Raw genomic sequence first — 20045 nt, 5'->3', positions numbered from 1 at the left:
AAAGGGCCCGGCAAATGCTTCTCCTCTCGCTTAACTCCTGCAAGCCTGGATCGCTCGCTGCATCTCAGCTTCTCTGCTTTATGGGTACAGAGACACCGCGACCCAGAGATGTGTCACCCAGCAATGGCTTTTCAACACCACACTCCCTCCAGACACCCCCAAATCTTCCCCTTCTGTAAACTCAGGGGGTTTTCACTTTTTCCCTGGCTTCAATGTCATTGCCTTGTCTTCAGCTAAAAAACCCCAGAAAGTGGAGCAGGTATCCACAGAAAGGGACCATCAAAGCGCTGTCCCACAGCCCAGGCTTCAAAGGCAGCGCAAGGACAGCATTCAGCCCATGCACCCTCCAGGAACATCTTCTGCCTTTCCCTGTCCTGCAGCGAAGGGAAATACAAGCTGTACCACCAGAAGCACATCTCACTGTTTACAGCCGCCTTTCAAGTCACTGCTGGCTTTGTCCCCAGGTGTTGGTGCCATTCGGCATCGCTCCCCTCCCGCCCCAATCCGCTCGTGTGTGGGGATGGATGCTGCAGCCTCCTGGTCCTGCTCATCTCTCCAACCTGTCCCAAGCAAAACTCTTGCTCGAATCAAAAGCAGCCTGGTGCTAATCAGTGAGCACCCTTGGCCAAGTGCAAGGGCTTAGTGCCAGTGTTGGATTAATACCACACAGCATCCCTGGGAGGGATGTGCCCAGTGTGAGCCCTGTGCCAGCAGGCACAACATTAACACCATCCAAAAGCTCTTCTTTTGACCCACACCCCAGCCAGCCAGCAGTGAGACGGGGAAACCCAACAATGAGGCTGATAACCTGATGTCAATCAGCCAAAAAAGACCCATCAGATTCACATCGTTAACCCACAGGGGTGGTGGGAGACAGAGCAGAGGATGAAGGATGCTCTTGCAGTGGGATGGGGACCTGGGAGCCAACACACCAGCAATTCACACTATAAATTGACACCACAACCCCCTGCCCTCAGCAGAGCAGCCCTGGATAATACCAAGCAATAGCGTATCACTCTTTTTGTTTTACTTTATTTTTTTTCCCCACAGAAACAGGTCATAAAAAGTAGCACCCATTAGACTAATTAGCCCCAGTGAAAACAGAAGTGTGGGGAGGATTCAGCAAAGGCAGTAATTGAAGCCAAATAATGAATATTTAACTCTCTTAAGTAAAGTTTAATTAAGTTATCCTATGGCTGAAGCTTTTTGCACTATTACGCTGGCTTTCAAGCGCATTAAGATGAGCCAAAAATAACCTTGCCAGAGACACGGGGTGCTCTCCCCACCTCTGCTCCCCTCTCTAGAGCTGTGTCGCTGTTTAGCCCATAGGTTTATTAACAGCAAAGTTGAATTAATGTAGAGCAAGGCTCCTCTGGCTTGGCTGCCCCTGGCCCTCCCAGTTTATTCCCATCACAAGGGCCTGGGGACGGGTGCCCCGGCTGCTTTATAAGGGTTTTTAAGGCTTTGAGGGAGGAGATGAGCTGCCCCCCGTCCTGTGGCTCCTCCAGCAGCAATTGCCACCCCCAAAATCCCTGTGACTGGAAACAAATGCAGCAGCTCCCACTTTGGAATGAAAACACAAATGGTTTTAGCATCCCAATTTAAATGAGTTTATGCCCTGTGAAGATGCCCACTGGATTTATTTCACTTGCAGTCACCATTCCCAGGTGGCAGAGGAAACCTCTGCAAGGCCAGGGACCAAAGGAGGTTCTTCTGGCCTCCAAGAAGTGTTTTATGTCATAAAACAACCTCCCATCCTCCTCCAGTTCCCTGTGGGGAAGGGACCGGTGCCCAGAGGTGCCCCCGGGAAGGATGCAGGTCCGACTCTTTTAGTAACAAACCAAATTCATTAGCGCGCTTCCCCTGGCTCCCGCGTTTGCCCTTTCGAGCTCTCAGCGATTTTTGTTGATGAGCATTAACTTCCCCTCACGCCGCACACCTGATGATCAGCTTTAATGTCACGCGCTAATTGCAGAGCCCTCCACCTCTGGAGTTAATGCACCGTTAGCACCAGGGCGAGAGCGGGACCCGCAGCCAGGGCTGCCGAGGGGACCGAGCCCCCCGCATCTCCCCCCAAATGGCAATCAGCCCCACGCTCCAAAACGCCCGGGACGCCGATGAGTGATTTATAACAACACCCCATCAGGTAGACGAACCCTCCTGTAATTGCCTGTCCTTCTCGGGGCTCTTAAAAGCTTTCCACAGGAACAGAAGAGAGACTCCTTGTCAGAAACAGGCTATTATACAGATGAAAAGAGTCTCCCCCCCTTCTCTCTGCTGCCTCTTGTTTTTTTTCCTTAATGTTTTACTTTCTGGTTCTCTCCCAAGCTGCGGGTGAGGCTGAGGCACCACTTGGAGACAAGGTTGCTGCTGGAAAGGGTTTTACCAGACAATTTTAGGAAGGTGGTGGGGCAGTAACCTTTAACATGGGACTAAACACGCACAGGACCATGCATGGTCACACAAGACCAGGGGTGGGCTCCCGTTGCATGTTTGAGAAGCTGCCATCAGTCCTCAAGACTGACACGAGGACAGATTTTTCACAAAGAGGGTGGTGAGACGCTGGTCCAGGTTCCCAGAGAGGTGGTAGATGAACCATCCCTGGAGACATCCCAGGCCAGGCTGGACGGGCTCTGAGCAACCTGAGCTGGTGGAGATGTCCCTGCTCATGGCAGGGGTGGCACTAAATGACCCAAAAGAGTCCCTTATGACCCAAAGCATTCTGTTATTTTGTGATTCTCAAAGGACCTGGCGTGTGCTGCACCACCCATGCCCATAGACACAATGCCCCATGGTGCTCTGACCCACATGTGATGTCCCCAAGCTCTTTGGGACGTCCCTGGGTCAACGTGAGGGGATGGACCATCCAGAGCATCACGTAGGGTCAGAGCCCCAGGGAGCACCTCGCACCCCCCGGCACCAGGGACACCTTCGGAAGCCTCATTTGCAATCGTCCCTTGTCCCCAACAGCGTGGGACGCCAGCAACTGGAACAGCTTCAAAAACAAACCCACTGAAGACATTTCAAACAGCTCCTTCCCCATCTCCTGGAGATCAAACTGCCGGCGCGGAGCAGCGCTGCTGACTCATTACGCTTCATTAGCCATTCACCAGCAATTAATTCATCTCTTGATGATGTTCGGTCACTTTTATACACAGAAAAACCTGATTTTCATCTCCCTCACGCTGGCTTTGCATTAATGCAGCTCTGCTGATTTCAGCAGCACCCGGTTGCTTTGCCATCTCGGCACCTTCTCCTCCTGCCAGAAACCAGCTCCCCTGTGCAGAGCGGCAAAGAAAAGAGCCCTGTGTTCAACCAGCCTTTGCTCTCGCACCGATTTTCTGCAGCTTTCTTTAAAAGAGCTGAGCCTGGTGACTTTCCGAGGCAGGGAGACGATGCTCGACGGGCTGCTGGGCTGATCCAGCCTGACAACGCTTCCACTCCACTGATGTTTGCATCAGGCACCACAAGGCAAGGGAAAGAAAAACAAATTAAACAATAAAATCCGGATATTTCCTTTTGAGTCAGTGCTTAGCCTGCTTACAGGGTCACCCAACTTCATTCTCCCTAGAAATAGCCCACTACGGTGCCATTAAGCTGTGGGAGCAGAGGGCGGAAAGCAGATACGCCTCCAGTGATTGACCACCCCCAGCTCCACCTTCCCCTTCGAGCAGCTTTTCCAGCTAAAAAAGCACCTGCAATCAAATCTGGGGTGCGGAAGATTCACAGGGCACCCAGATAAAGCAGCAGGGAGGGGGGAAATGGGGGGCAGCCCCAGCCAGGGGTGCTGAAACACCTTCCCTGGGACAAGGGGCATTTTGGAGAGTCCCCAGCCCAAGGAATCCTGCTCCAACATCTGATTCTTTGGGGCAGGGGAAGAGGAAGCACAGTCAGCCCTGCTTCATAGAGAGGGAAACCGAGGCACGGAGTAATTCTATATATAAATATGCATTTTAAAATCTCAGCACCGCTAAAGATTGATCTTTCTATAAGACCACACACCACAGCCCCTATCCGTGTCAGTGGAATATTTGGCCTCTGGAAGAGCCAAGCTGCCGCAACCAGCCTGGGGGGCTTTGTAAAACTCTGCTTACAAAGTCAGAACTTCGGGCCTGAAAGGACTTGACAATGTCCCTTTATTTCCCCCGCTGTCCCCAGAGGAGCTGGCACTGAATAAACGTCCTCTTTGATTCAGGGAGAGGATTTTCCTCTCTGCCCGTAATTGCCTGCGGTTTGCTGGTCGATGCTTCCCAAACGCAGCAGCGGAGTTTGCAGGGAAGAGGATTCCCAGGGTGGGATTCCCAGGCACAAAAACTCAAGTTAGGGGAGGGTGGGAGATGCTCAGACATGGGAAATGTGCAAATTCGCCCATCCCGGAGCAACGCGGCCGCCTGACCCCCCACCCCGCAGGGATGCTCAGGGACCAGCGCAGCCCTGATGAGATTTTCCCCCATTTCGGGTGTTTTACATCCCACGCATCAGGACACAGGTCACACTGCGCAGCCCCGGGCGAGAGCCGCAAGCTCTCATCTCACCCCATCCCTGCCAGCCAACCCTCATTTCTCTATTTTTGTGCCCTTCTTTTGTTCCACCTCCTTTCTTAACACTTTCCCCCACTTTTCTTCCCCCCCATATGTTACTTTAGAAGACGAAAAGTTGGGATGAGAACGCAACAGAGAAAAATATATGAGCAGAACAGGGTGTTTCAGGGAAAAAAAAACCAACCAGGATTATTTTTAACAGGAATGGAAACAATTACGACCCTAATGGAAAGCTATAATAAAGATTAGCTTGTTTTTTTCTTTCTTTTTCTACCAGTAACAGCTTCCATCATGAGAGAAGCTAAACCAAGAAGAAAAAGGCAGATTTTCCCCTAAGTTTAATGTGCAGTGATTTTCCTGCGAGGCTCAGCCAGACGAGAGCCCCCGGCAGAAGATTTGGGGTTCGGTGCTGGAAGGACAAGGGGGTTGGACTCATGTACCAGGCAGGCTCAATCAGCTCCCATTCATCCTCTCCCTGTGCCCTGGCCTTCCCTGAAAGCCTTTAATCATTTCTCTTATCTTTTGGATGAAAAGCTGGTGGAGAAGGCCAGCGGGGTCCCTTCTGCGTGCTGGGAGGAGCACAGGCGGGATGCGGGATGGAGGATGCGGGATGGAGGATGCGGGATGGAGGATGCGGGATGGAGGATGCGGGATGGAGGATGCGGGATGGAGGATGCGGGATGGAGGATGCGGGATGGAGGATGCGGGATGGAGGATGCGGGATGGAGGAGGGTCTATAGCCCCCCTTAACAACCAAATTCCTCCCAAAATCTCTGGGCTAGCACCAGATTTCTTGCCCCTGAAGAGTTCAACAAGTGCCACAGCTAAACTGGAACAACCCGCAGTGGCTGCACACAATGAGCTCTTGCCCAAATCAGCGCCGCTGGCTCCCCACCCCATGGGCGCATCCTCCGTCTCCCATCCCTGACCTCCCCGGTCAGCTGCTCTAACAGTTCAGCATCTTTTCAATGTGAAATAAATGTTATTTTCTCGCCTGCCGAAGCCCAATTCATCTTCCTGTCAAGGGAAATGGCAGCGAGAGGGCGAGCAGCGCAGGCCACTTACTGCTTACCCGCAGCAAAAGGGATAACGCTGCTGCTCGCAGATCCTGCCTCCCTCGTTTAATCAAGCTGAAACACGGCTCGTGTGGGCTTGGGAGGGGATAAAAAGGCAAAAAAATAGGAGGTGGGAAAAGTTACCTTGTTCCCCTCTCCAGTCCCTTTTGTTCTGTCCAGAGCTATAAAACCCAGTGCGATTTTTATCTTTTCATAAACTTTTATTGAATCTGATGATGGGAGGGCCGTGGAGTGCCATCCAATTAAACTTCCCCCTAATCCCGCTCTTAACTCCGCAGCGCCGATGGGAGATTAAGAACTAATAAAGATGACAAATGAGAGGAGATAGACGCGAGCTGAGAAGGAGGATGGAGGGCAGCGGGGCACCAAAAAAAGGGTTTTAATTGTGTAAGCTGTAACCCCAGTAACTCAGGAAATATGGCTTTCATATACTGCCAGGCAATCAGAGCTGGTAAAGCTGATCCTAAATCCAGCCCAGGCTTCCCTTACACCAGCGTTTCTTCCAATATACCAACCAGGTGCTGCTGCTTCTGCCCTGCAATCAGATCCTCAACACCACCGCACTCTTGTATGGGGAAAGAGGCGATATCCCCCAAAAGAGAGAGCAGGGCAGGTTTCCAGTTCAGTTCATGTGCTTCCCTCCCATTTCTTCAGGAAAGAACATAATTGGCCTTGAGCAGGAGCTGCCGCTTTTAATTCATTTACCACTGACTCACGCCTCCCTTCCCCAGCCCCTGTTCCAACGGCGCGGCGAGCGGTCCTCCAACGCGCCGCAGCTATTTTCACACGCTAAGTAAATATCAATTAATTCGTCTTTTTTTTTTTAAAAAAAAAAAAAAAAAAAAAAAAGCTTAATTGAAAAAATCCAGGTCCAGATTTGCAGCCCGGCGTTCGCCAAAAGAGCCTGTGTTTTAAGGCTTTGCGTTTCTCAATCGCTGGGGGTTTTGTAGCTCCCACAAAGGAGCTGGATGACTCACTGGAGAACGGGGGAATAGAAAAGGGTAACAAATTCCCTTCCAGAAAGGCCTGAGCTGCCGCCTTCTGGGTGCAAACGCTGAGTTTCGCCCAAATTTCACAGCAGTGGGTCCCAGCAGGAGCCGGTACCGGCACCCCATTGCACACCACGCAAGAGGCATCATTACAGTTTATAGTTAAGGGGAAAGAAATAAAATAACAACCCCCAGCCCCTGCAGAATGACTTAATTTAGTAAATCGCTTTGACTCACGCAATTATTTGCTTTTAAGATGCAATTAGCTGATGAGCCTCGGCTCTGTTTTGGGTCTTTTCCTCCGCACTGGTGCTGCATAAAGAAGCAAATGCGTCATTGTCACTGAGTCCTGATAGAGAGGGGACACGGACCCTGTGCCAGCGGCAGGGAAAGGCACAAAAAGACCCATTTGGAGCATGGTATTTCCTGCTAAATTTCCCAAAAAATGAGCTTTGAAGCAGAGGTGGGAAGAGGGAAACTTGCTCACCCCAGACCATGCAACAGAGCTGGTATCAGCTGAATCATCTGTTCATCCCGGTATCGTTGCTCTGTGACTATAAGATGGGAAAAAATGCCACGTTTCTCCACGTTGTAACATCTTCTCCCTGTGATGAGAAGTTGCTCTCAGGCCACCGAGCCTGTGCTGCCCCGGCTGCGCCAGCCCCACCGCTCACCAGCAGCAACCCCCACATCTATTCACAAGCCACGCAAATATGTTGAAAATCCACCGGTTTGGCATAAAAACCAAAATGGTTCAGTCGCTGGACCCCTTGGTGAGCTGAACCCATCGAGCATCACCCACCCCGTCCCCTTGCAGTGACACACGCTGGTCAAGGCACAATTTCTCCAACAAGGAGACATCAAATGAAACAAAACTCCTTCAACACCTATTTAGTCTTAAGTATTTTGCTATTTTTTTTTCTTTCTTCAACACAGACATTTCCTTCTGCATTTCCATGACTGAAAACTAAACTAAAGCTTTCATTATTTAAGAGGAATTAGCTTCCCCCCCCATAAAAGCAGATCGCAAACGCGAGCTCAGGGTGGCTCAGCCCTCAGCTCCCCTCCTTCCTTTGACACCTTCTAATTAGGGTTCCCCTTCACAGCAGCATGAAACCAGCCTTTTAATTATGAGGCAGAAGCCAGAACGTGTGAGACTCTCCATATTTTTAGACAGCGTGAAAAAATAGCTATCCAACACATTTATTTTCACCCCTTCTTCCTCCCTTTCTGCTCTTCACAGCTGCCCTTAGCTGAGAACTTCAGCGCTTACAAGTGAGAAGGGGATGGGGGAAAGGTTAACCAAGCTGTCAGAAAGGGTTTTTTTCCCTCTTCTTAAGATGGCAAAACAGCAAAATGTGTTTACTGTTGGGCGTCGGGGAAGCTAACGAGGAGTAGGTACTCCGCCCGCCCGACACTAAGTGCCTTTGACACCGATGACGGCCCTTTGGTAGCAGCAAATTCACTCCATGCCTAAACAGATTATTTCAAGTGTCTGTTGCTGGAGAGCACCACTTTGCAAATATTCTAATGTCTGAGCTGCCTCATTTATCCAGCTCCGTACCCAGCGTATTTTGCATGGCGTGAGCCGCGGTGAGGAGAATTAGAACACGAGAGCTTTGATTTCGGATGTTTCTTCGCTGTGCGTTTGTACGGCAAGCGCTGCACTCCAGGCCAGGCGCCAATTAACGGGTTGTTCCTGGATTTTAGCAATTTTGCAGTGTTTCTCCTCTGAACCGCAGTCGCCCAGAGCTCGGTCTCAGCACAGGCAGTAACTGATGTTGCTGATCTACATCCATATTTTAATGCATTGACCAATGTATGTGCAAACGTGAAACCCCTACGGGAGATGGAGGGATGCAGGGGCTGCTCCCTAATGCAGACACCCCTATTTTGGGGTGTCCCTTCCCACCCTCAGCCTCTTGTCCCCATTTTCCAGTGCCCGTGTAGGTGTTTCCCAAGCTCCTGCTTAGGGTGAAAGTGGGATTTTCTCTCCCATGTCTGGAAGGGAGACAGAAAAGTTTCAGCCATGCCTTGGGTATCACATTTGGAGGGTAGAAAAATGTCACGGAGCCAGGAGAGATGATACGAGACAGACTATGCAAGTGGCAGCAAAAGAGACATATAAAAACTCTTTACTTTGCAAGCAGCATCAACTCATTTCACCATCACTCCCTGACGTCACTTCGTTTCCGCTAATGTCTCTAATATCATTAAAGGCAATCGCGTGGGTTTTCAGAGGAGCTGGAGGGGACAGAGATGATGGGGACAGGCAGGGATTGATGCTCTGGATATCAGAGTCATCCCCACCAAACCCCCTCTGCTCCCCGCTGGGTTTGCATCACCCCAGCACCCCGGGCTGCCCCACGGGTGGGTATTTCCCTGCTAAACCACCGGGGAACAAAGCCCAGAGGGGCACAGGAAGGATGCACAGATGGGTCTCACAACCGCTGGCAAAAATTCTGCAGAGGAAGGAGCTGAAAGAACCCAGGCTGCTTAGTTTATCAAAAGGACAACGGAGGTGACTTGATTGCCGTGAGTAAGTACCTTCCTGGGAGAAAATACAGGCTACTAAAGTATCTTTAATCTAGTGAAGAAAGACATAACAAGAGGCAGGAGTAGATCGTGTCTGGCTTCAGCTTCCCACTGGAAAAATAAGGCGCGTTTTAGCAGCAGGGCTGATTAACCACTGGAGCAGAAGCCAGCAAAAAATGATGAATTCTACAGTTTTTAACGTTTTTTTAACAGCCCAGGACCCTCTCCAGGTTGGGGTCAGCCCAGCACCCACCTCTGCTTGTTGTAACAGGGTGAAATAGGAAGGTGCAAGATACAGAAAGCAACAAGGAGAGATTATTCCCAGGTTATCTCACAGTCCTTTCAAGGCTCAGATGCAAACACAACACAACCTGCCCCTCCAGCGCTCACCCAGGGCCCCAAAACCTGGCTGAAACATTCACCCCTCGTTCAGGATGAAAAGGTGGGTCCATGTCCTGCCAGCCTGGAGCATCCCACTCACAGAATGGTTGTTTGTGCCATCTCCAGAACAAAGAGACACAATCCAAATGGAGACACCGGCGTCTCGAACATAAACCCACCTCTAAAAGTTCGACACGTCTATCTCGCTGTACTCACGGACAGGTTGCAGCCCTGGCAGCGCTCCCTCATCTGCAGAGTGATGCTGGTGGGTGACAAGGGACATCTCTGGGGGGATCTTCCTGCTGTGCGGAGGGATTTGCTGGTAACACACATGGTGCTTTAGCAGGGCTCCACCCTGAGCATCGTTAGCACCTGCTAATGACCCCAAACTGCTTCCAGGTGCCATGGGGAGGGCAATCCTGCACCAGGGCAACCCTGCAGGGATGCAATCCTGCAGTAATACAACCCTGCACCAGCGCAATCCTGCAATGGTACGGAAATGCAGTAATGCCAAAGTGCAATAATGCCAAAGTGCAATAATGCAAAGTTTTCCCCCTGCTCAGGCTTTTCAGGAGCACAAAGCAGCTGGAGCAGAAGCCATGAATTGTCCAGCTGAAGGTCAAGGAAGTGCTGGAGGAGCCATTACCTTCTTAGAAGTCAAGCAGCATGGATTAGAATGGAAATGACTTGGGAGTCTTGGTGGGGCCGGGCAGGGATTGTTCAGGGCTCAGCAGTTCTCTCCGCTTCATCACCAGGTCATTGATTTACTGGATGTTCTGCCATTTACACAGTGAACAGGTTGCCCAGGGAGCAACACCAGCCCACGGGGAGTTTGGGGAGCGGGGAAGGTCCCGTGTGTTTTGGAAAGCAAAGGGGTGTTAGAGATGGGAAATGGGGATGGGGATCCAGACACCCTGACTCTCCTGCCCTCCCTCTTGCCACAGCAAACCAGGATGGGCTTTAAACGATGACTCTGCTCCATCTTTTCGGTGATGTTAAAATCCACGTGCGTCACCGGGCAGCCCACTTGTCCCTCCTCAGCCCCGCATCACATCTCGTATCACAGCCCCGCTTCTAAAGAACAAATTGCAGGCACCGCTTCTACCGTCGTTCCTTGATTTCTGAGCACGTAGGTGGACAAATTTTCCCAGATCTTCCCCACACCAACAGCGAGCGGTGCCAGGGAGGATAAAAGGATAAATATATATAAATATATATACAAGAGCCTATGAAGTCACTTGGCTCCGGGAGCTCAAGCCTTAAATGCACCGCAGTGAAATGTCACCGGGCTGGGTGCCAGCGCTGGCAGGGACGCTCTGACGGACCCGGTGGCAGCTCTGACGTCTGCAGAGCTGCTCAGACTTCCTAGTGAGGAAAAGAGGCAGCTGCGCAGAGTTGGTGAAAGTTTCAGCAAAGCAGAAACGCAGCCAGGCTTGGGGTGATCCCAGTATCACGTTGGTCTGCAGGTGTCCGGTGACAGTGCCACAGGGCCAGGAGGGGCAGAGGGTGATGGGGACAGGGATGTCCTCATCCTGCTCTGTGACCTCCTAAACACTCCACCAAACCCAACATCTTTATTCCTAAGCCCCTGCAATCTGTGTAGGGACAAGCGCGTGAGCCTAAGCTGTGCACCAAGCACACTTTTTGCTTTATATTACCCAAAGGAATGAACCGCTATTATGAAATCATTAAATTAATAACTTGGTAATATAGGCAGATATATAAAACAATCTGTTCCTAGAACAAAAGAAATTACTGCGTTCCAAACATTCATAATTTAATTTAACAGTGAATTAAAGCAGCATACATAATTTCACCCTCCTAATGTCAATAGTGTTATGTAAATAGAGCCCAGTGCCCGTGCTGGGAACACACACGCAAGAAGGTGCCCGGACATGGGGGAACGTCCTTTAGCACCAACCGCCCGCTGACAGAAATAGATGAGCCGCTCACCTTTTAATTAAGGATGTACTAAACATTCTCGGTAGGACGAGAAGAGGCGGCTGGGTCTGTGCCCAGGAGGAGCGGGTGGTGCGGGGACCACGGTTTGGGGAGAGGATGCTCGCGGGGATGCGGGTGGCACGGGGACCACAGTTTGGGGAGAGGATGCTCACAGGGATGCGGGTGGCACGGGGACCACGGTTTGGGGAGAGGATGCTCGCAGGGATGCGGGTGGCACGGGGACCACAGTTTGGGGAGAGGATGCTCGCAGGGATGCGGGTGGCGCGGGGACCACGGTTTGGGGAGAGGATGCTCGCGGGGATGCGGGTGCGGATGCAGGCGACCCACGGGGATGCTGTGGGGACAGGGACCGTGTCACTCCCCCTGTCACCAAAGTGCAATAAAACACCCAACCCGTGCTGAGCATCACAATCCCTGTTATTATTTGGCTGTGCCAACACGGCTCCTCAGGGGAAAAACCAAAGCCCTGAGCCCCTCAGACCCCATTTCTGCATTTTGCTGATCAACCCATCCAGGAAAATGAAAAAGCACTAACCAAACACAGTATTTCAATTAGACTCCTATCTCACTTATTCTTCTTTAATTTTATTTCCATTTGCGCTACCTAATATTTTCCCTTTTGTTTGAAATTAATTTGCTATAATTTATGGGAGCGTATTTTGATTGCTTTTGATTAAGTTTAACAAGCAGGGAAAAAAAAGTCTGCCGCATTAGACATCAAAGCAAACAAATCCGTTTTCTAGGCCCGCTTGTGCATAATTAATAAACGCTGTCACTCCTCGTACAGTAAATATATCTATTATGTTACAATAAAATATGTGTTGTAGCGATTAATACACGCAACCAAAATATGTTCTGGGCAAACCCACAAAAATCTGGGAGTAGAAGCCGCTTGTGTAATATCTGGGATTCGGGGCGACTGTCGGGACTTCGGAAAGTGGGAGAAGTTTTACTTTGGAGACGAAAAGTGAAGCAGCACGTGGCTCCTGCTGCTGGAATCACCTTGCACCAGTAAAACCCAGTAACCCAAACTGGGAGCTTGTGCCGAGGCAGCTTCTCCCAGGAAGAATAATCATCAGTGATGCTCAGGAAGATGCTCCTTTTAATTGCCCTCATTAAAAGAAAAGCCACCATAAAAGCCACTTTTGGTCCATCACGCCTAAGCAAATGTGGGGGCTGAACCCTTGGCCAGCAGGTTAACTGCCTTCTACCATCAGATTTCATGGATGGAAGGAGCAGAAAATAGTCAAGATGTGGGGGAATAAATATGCTAAAACTAAGGCAGCTCCTGGGGAAAAAAACAACAACAACAAAAAAAGCTCTGGACAGTTGGTGCCACTTCTAAACACATTAAATATTTATGGGCCCTTGCTCACAGCTTCAAATGAGCTGTAAATTGAATGGAGGTTATTTTCTAGGTAATTAAAAATGGAGAGAGAGATGGAGGGGACTGTTTATGGGAAGCCATAAAACCGCAGCTACTGAGAGTGTTACCACTGCATCTCCATCCCCTGCATCCCGATCCCCTGCATCCCCATCCACTGCATCTCCATCCCCTGCATTCCCATCCCCTGCATTCCCATCCCCTGCATCTCCATCCCCTGCATCCCCATCCCCTGCATCCCCGTCCCCTGCATCCCCGTCCCCTGCACCTCCGTCCCCTGCATCCCCGTCCCCTGCATCCCCGTCCCCTGCATCCCCGTCCCCTGCATCCCTGTCCCCTGCACCTCCGTCCCCTGCATCCCCGTCCCCTGCATCCCCGTCCCCTGCATCCCCGTCCCCTGCATCCCCGTCCCCTGCATCCCCGTCCCCTGCGTCCTGGGCTGTTACATCCCAATTAGCTGCAGCCCCTTCACTCATGGGGCTGCCCAAAGACCAACAAACACCCATTTCAAGCCCCCCAAGTATTATCTGTCCACAGTCACCCTTTCCATCTCACACGTAAAGCTCAGTGAGACGAGCCAACAAACTGCTCAGGACCACTGCTGGGATTTTCCAAGTGATGGAGCATCCAGAGATCAAAACACAGGGAGCATCCCACCGCAGGGTCACAGGGCTGGATCCTGCCCCAGGGCTGGGTGGCCGAGCTGCCTCCTCACAAACTCCTTCTAATTCCAGGGTTCAGTGCAAACCAATAACCCAGAGATCGTTTTCACTCACAGCCCCCTTCCATCTCTGCACAGAGCCATTAACATCCCACTTTGCAGCCGGGCTCTAACTCAGCCTGTTATTAATGTCAGTTCCGCTGCAAACCTACTCCCATACAAATTAATCCTTCAGGGAGTGGAAACCTCCCGGGATGTGGGTGTCTGTGCACAAAACGCGCTCCCCGCACCCCGACCATGCGCTCCCAGCTCAGCCCCTCGGCAGAAAGGTCACCCCAAAGCAATCCAAACCACCCCCCTGCGGTCGCAACACCACAGCTTTGCCTTCCAGGTTTATTCAGTTTGCATCTGCAGAACGGGGCGGTGGGCGAAGGGGACGCCGTGTGCTTCTTCACGTTTCAGCAGCAGGATGATAATTTGGAAGGGAACAGCTTCAGCCCTGCTACCGCACAGGGATCACTTGGGATCAACCGCAGCTGCCGCGTCCTGCCAGCTCGGAGCCTGCGGATGCTCGGCTGGGGGCCCAGGACCCACGCAATGACTTTCTGCCACTTATTAATGCCACGAAACAAAGGGAGAATGAGCGCAATTAAGGAAGAAGGAACGAAGGAAGGAATGGGAGAGAAAGGAGGGAAGGAAGGGAGATTAACAAACAAACAAAAATCCCCAAATCCATCAGAGCGGAGGCAACAAAACAAATTAAAGTTGTTATGGCAACTGGTGTGTGTGGGCAGCAACACACGTTTCCGAACGCACGGAATTAAAACAAGCGTCATGTTCAGCAGCTAATTAAATACCCGCGGCCGAGCGGCTCGCCGGGACACCTCCGCGGTGCAGCTGCGCTCGGGCTTGTCCTTGAGCTCGTGTGATGACTTCCAGACACCCGTCCTGCCGGGGGGAGCTGCAGGTTTGCTTCCTAAAATACCTGGCCGGTGGTTGGTTCGGTGGGGTGAGCATCGTGCATGCACTGACAGCTCCCTGGGTACCCGCCGGGTACCTCCGTGGTGACCCCAGCATCATCTATGCACGGGGAGGGTTTGGGATCCACAGCAGGTCCAGATGGGAAATGCTGAGGTTTGTACCCACACCTCCCCCTTCCCCATGCACTTGATTTTCTCAAAAAAATGACCATGCAGGGTCACCGAAAGGATCCCGAGATGGCAGAGCCCGATGGAAACAGCACAGCCCTTGTTCCTGCGGTGTCCCCTCGGGGGACCGGCCCCCTCGCCCGCACAATGAGCCAGGGGCTGATGCTCTGCAAAAATGCTGCCTTTATGCAGCAAACGCTGGGAACGGGGATTTCTGGGGTCAGAGCACCCGGCCCCATTTATCAGCACCCGAGAAAAACAGGCCTGCAACCAAATGTTGCTCTGATGCAAGTGTAACCTTAACCAGTTCACTGCCAGCCCAGGGGTTTCCCCTTCTTGGCAACCAGGAATACAGACGATGCTTTTAGGGACTGATGGGTTTTGCTCTGGCAAGGTTCATCCCCTCCTCCCCATGCAAGCAGAGAGGGTTTGCAATTCACGCCGCAGCCACCTGTGACTTCCCAGCTCTCTCCTTAATCCTCCTTGACATCCCAGTTGCTGCCGCTTCTATAATGAATATACAGACAGGGAATTAGAAGAGCCTGCGCTGGGTTTTATTTTCCCCACTGAGTCTAATTAACGTATGCAAAGATGCAGCACTCGAGCAGGCGGCGAGGAATAATTCAGGACCAGCCCCGCTCGGCACGTGCCTGACCCGGCTTTGGCCTCAACAGCAATGCGAAAGCTTCCAAAACTTCCAGATTTTACAGCCCTTTAATATACACCAGCTAAACCAAATGAATTCCTTCACCCAACAAGCCTGCTGGTTGTCCCACTGACCACTCTGAAGTAATGATGGCAAATGCATTCCACAATTTGCTGTATATCACCCCACATAAAGCCCAGGAGTTTTTCATGCCCATGCGTTTCCTCCCAAGGCCAAGTGTTAAACAAAAGAGCTTTGGTTGTTGTAATTTTTCCTACTAGAGGACGAGGGGTTTGTTCTTTCAATAGTCACCAGAAGGGCAGTTTTACTGGGGTTTAAATCTCTTCTTGTCCTGTGGAAGGTTTGGTCTGTCCCGCAACGCTCCTGATCTTGCGAGAGAAGCAGATGAAGCATTAGAGATGTTTCCTCTTAGATCTCAAGGGGCTGCAAAAATATCCATTCTCCACCCCTATTTTTACCCCATTACCTGCTTTTGCAGGACTTGGACTTGCCCAGGAGCTGGGACCCCAAGACCCTCCCATAAACTGCTCCAGTGAACGATGCTCTTCATAGAAAGCTATTGAACGCAATTTTCTACACGGTGTTTCTTTTTTCCCTTAAGTTTGATGCTACCTTACTTTTGCACACTCATATTTTTAGAACAAACAGAAGCTATTTTTAAAAAATGCCTCTGAAAACACTTTTTTCTTCTATTTTTCCACCGGTTGGCATTTCCTGCGAGGAGAACGGGGACTTTTTCGCTGCTGAAAAAGCCCGTGCGCAGAAAACAGCCCTCGTGCCAGCGCTGAGCTCGACTTATGGCAGCAAGCAATGGAGCAAAGGTGAGTGCCCCAGGGAGGAAAAGGTAGAAAATAGCACAGCAAGGCACGATGCTGAAGGTGAAATCATTAGTGGGCATAAGCTTCATGTCCCTTGTCCCCAAGCGTCCCTGGGTGTCAGGGGGCACAGAGCATTTGGCTGCTCCTTTGATGGCCGGGAGCAAAGAGCTTGGAAATTTATGCACAACATTAAGCGAGATGCTTTGGTCTCCAACTAGGTTAAATTGCTTTCTATATTTAAATTGCCTGCGAGCTGGTCGGATGCGAGGCACAGCTGTGAAACGGAGACTGCCATCCAGTAAACAGAGGAGGAAACCCGGATGGATTAATCTGTTGTAATTAGACGGTTTGCGGTGACTTTGACGCTGCTTTTTGGAGGGGTGCAGGGGACATTGCAAAGGGCGTTGGGTGCTGGCGCAGCCCCTGCACACGGATGCTCCCAGATGCAAACTCTTCACTTTACAGATGCAAACTCTTCATTTCTCCTCCGAAGTCACAACCAGCCCAGCATTTTGCAGCATTTATTTCTTGTGCTACTATCCGGAGCAATCTGCCTCTGGGCAGCAGCCGTGACGTTTGTACCCAGGCTTGCTAAAAAACACAGAGCGCCTTTTTTACCCCCTCCCCACCACAGGAATGCAAGCGCCAAGTTGTACCCTGTAGCTTTAGAGCAAGAATTAAACGCTATTTATTCCCTGGGTCCTTTTTCGAAGGACGGGGAGGCTCTTTCTGGAAAAGCTTTAGTGATTTTCTTCAATTATTGTTTTACGCAACAACAAAAAAAATGTGTTTTCAGCACTTTCTCATATCAAGGAAGTAATTGAGTCAAAATGAAGAAGAAATTATCTATGAAGTTAATTATCTAGCAGACATGTTTTACACACTGTCATTTTTCACTACTACGCAGTAACTGGGAGCACAGGCATTTTTCTTTCCTGTAATTAATGTGCTCAGAATATGTTGGAGAAAGCATCAGGGGTTAGTTCTGGGTTGGAGGGGAGTTACCAGCTGCCTGAGCAGCGAGGGGACGGGAGCACCAGGAAAGCCCAGCTGGGCGCTTCTAAAGCCAGGCTTGGATGAGCCCTGCTGAGATCACCCCGAACCTGGCCTTGGTTTTAGCGCTGGAGCGAGCCCGTGCGAGGGGCCAGCACAGGGATCTCTGCTCCAAACGGGAGCTTTTCCGTGCCAGGAAAAAGGAAACCAGAGCTGCTGCCAGCCCGGCACAGACCCCGCTCGAGTTTCCACAAGCCAGAGCGCGGGTTTGCTCTCTGGGCTGCGCTTCAGCTTCATGAGCCCGGAGTTTCCGAGCATCTTCCCCAGGCAGGAGGACACGAGCAGCCTCCTCGACGCCTTCCCTCCCCACGGGCAGTTTCCATGGAGGAGATTTATTCTGGTCCTTGTGAAGGGAGCGTTTCAGCCCCATCCCCGCACAGAGGATGCTCGAGCACAACCCTCATCCCCTGGTCCTTTGGGAGGGACCCAAAGCTGCTGCTGCAAGCACCCAGTTTCACCCAGAGCAAAACAAAATCACCTTTCTCCAGGTTTGCCCACCCCTTCGGCAGCAAAAACAAAGAGCAACCCCACGCAGAGCCTTGCCATGTCCCACACGCTGTGCCAGGCATGGAGACCCCCAGTAAATACAGGATGTGTTTGCTCGTGCAAAGCCACAGCCCAAGGGAAGGCAGCACTCCCCTCGTTTTGGCTATAGCAGGGGTGTCTTGGTTTTGTTTCTGATCATAACGCACATTTAGGAATTATCTCCATGCACAGTCTCCAGACAAACTTGTTCTGCATCTATATGACATCAGGACGATGCCACAGGGACCTACCTGGCTCCTTACCCGCACCTTTTCCTGCCGGAGCTGGGACTTTCCTCAACGCGCCTGCCGACGTCCCTTTCCCAAAGCAGCAGCATCCCAAAAGAAAAGCTTTGAGCGCCCTGGGAGGATCGTCTCCCTCAGAGAGACAGGGCAGTGACCCCTGGCAGCAGCTCACAACCGGTGTCTCCCTCTGCCTTTCTCCTTCATTTAATTCCTTGTTCATTTACTGCAGTAATTATATTAGGAAAGTGTAAGGCAGGCCACAGGAGTCCCTTGGAGGCTGCTAATTGTTGCTGGAACGAGGCCATTTGGGCGGTAATTGAGAGAAACGCGGCCGATCCTGCAGCCCAGTTCCCCACAGAGAAACGCTGCAGCTGAGACAACTCAGGGCGAAGCCCCACATGATCACCCCGGGCTCGTTACCCACCTCCTTAATTGCCTGGGCAGATTAGGGGCTGTCACTGAGATAAACTTGGTTTTTTTTTGCATAGGGGAGGTGGTAGAGCTCACTCACGCTGATGAGAAAATCACATTTTTACATGTATATGGACATCTTGGCCACCCCCAGGTCCCTCCTCTCCTTGGGGATGGTGGCTGCAGCTGCTCTGGGCAATTCCAACCCCCATATTGTGTCCCTGGTGTCCCCAGCCCTGGCAGCTCATGGGATGGATCCCCCCATGTCACCCCAAAGCTCCTCCCCAGCCAATCCCCTGATTGAAGCTGAGGGTCCCGGTTTTCCTGCTGCGTGCCATCCCGCTCCCAAAATCTTTAAACCTCACGGGGTCCCAGGGCCCCTGGACCTGTGATGGTCTCCAGAGCTTCACTTACAATATTGAACAGAGGAAAATGAATCAATTCTGCTTTCCTCTCCTTGTCAGAGACCTCACCAAGGCTCCTCTTCTGATATCGCCCAGATAACAACGGTGGGTGATTGGAGATGTTTGGTGCCTCACTGGAATTGTTCCTGTTTAACAAAAGGAACCGGTTTCCTACGTCTCCCTCTTTCTTTTTCTCTCCCTGCTGGAACAGCATCAAGTGAACTTGGGCTGGAAGATCAAGAGGGTTTTAAACTCGAACATCCCGTGCACATCCCCGTCCTCGACCCGCAGCTCCGCTCCTCCCCACGTGGCTGCCAAGAGGTTATTTTTGTGCCTTTAAAATTAAACACAGCACAATGGTGGGGAAAGAAGGGGAAAAAAAAAGGTATTTCTTGTGAAGTGAAGCAGCTCGGAAAAGTTAATGAGGCAAAAGTGTCTGCTCATGGGAAACCTGGAGGTGTCAGGAGTGCCCCAAGGTGAAAACTTATTTAACGGAGGATTAAGAAGAAGGTGACACCTGCCCGACCACACCGGCTCGGGTGCTTATTAAAGCCTAAAGGACAACATCAGATTAATTATAGAGGACAAGGGTGCCACCCCATCTGTTTTTAATCACCTCTCATATTGGAAGAGCCTTTCCGTGCCGCTGCAGCTGCCCTTGGAATGAGACATGGGCCAAAATCCAATGGGCTGTACCACAAGTGACTGAACCCCAAACCAGAAAAATGAACTGCCCTTTACATATATATGTATATATATATATATGATTTGGTTTTCTTGTTTTCTTTCTGTAAGTGGGTCAAAGTGAAGGGAGAGCCGTGGATGGGCACGGGCAAGGGGCACCGTGGCACTGAGCAGGGAAGGGGTTGGTGCACAGCGGCTGTACGTGGGTTTAGCGTATTCCCCAGGATTTGGGGACCGTGGCAGACACCTCCTTGCAACATCTTGCTTGTGTATCCGGGTTAGCAGAGGAAACAGCGGGGACATCTGGAAGCCAGCGGGTCCATAGAGCTCCTAGGGGCCGTGCCCACAGGCGGGTTTTGGGGGCTGCTTTCTGTTCCTCTGGTCACTCTGCAGCTCCAACTGGCCAAAATCCACCAGAGCATCCCTGCTGCTCGTGCACCTGCATCCAGCACACAGGACCCATCCTTGCTGCAACGCCTTGCACAGCTGAGACTTGCAGCATCGGAGCAGGATTGTCCGTGCTGCTGCTTGCAATGCAGCCCTCGAGGTTTCCAAACATCC

The sequence above is a fragment of the Streptopelia decaocto genome, assembly GCF_964273445.1.
Source record: "Streptopelia decaocto genome assembly, chromosome: 25".
In the NCBI taxonomy this organism is placed as follows: domain Eukaryota; kingdom Metazoa; phylum Chordata; class Aves; order Columbiformes; family Columbidae; genus Streptopelia; species Streptopelia decaocto.
The sequence above is the reverse complement of the archived record's forward strand: the minus strand, read 5'-3'. Positions refer to the sequence as shown.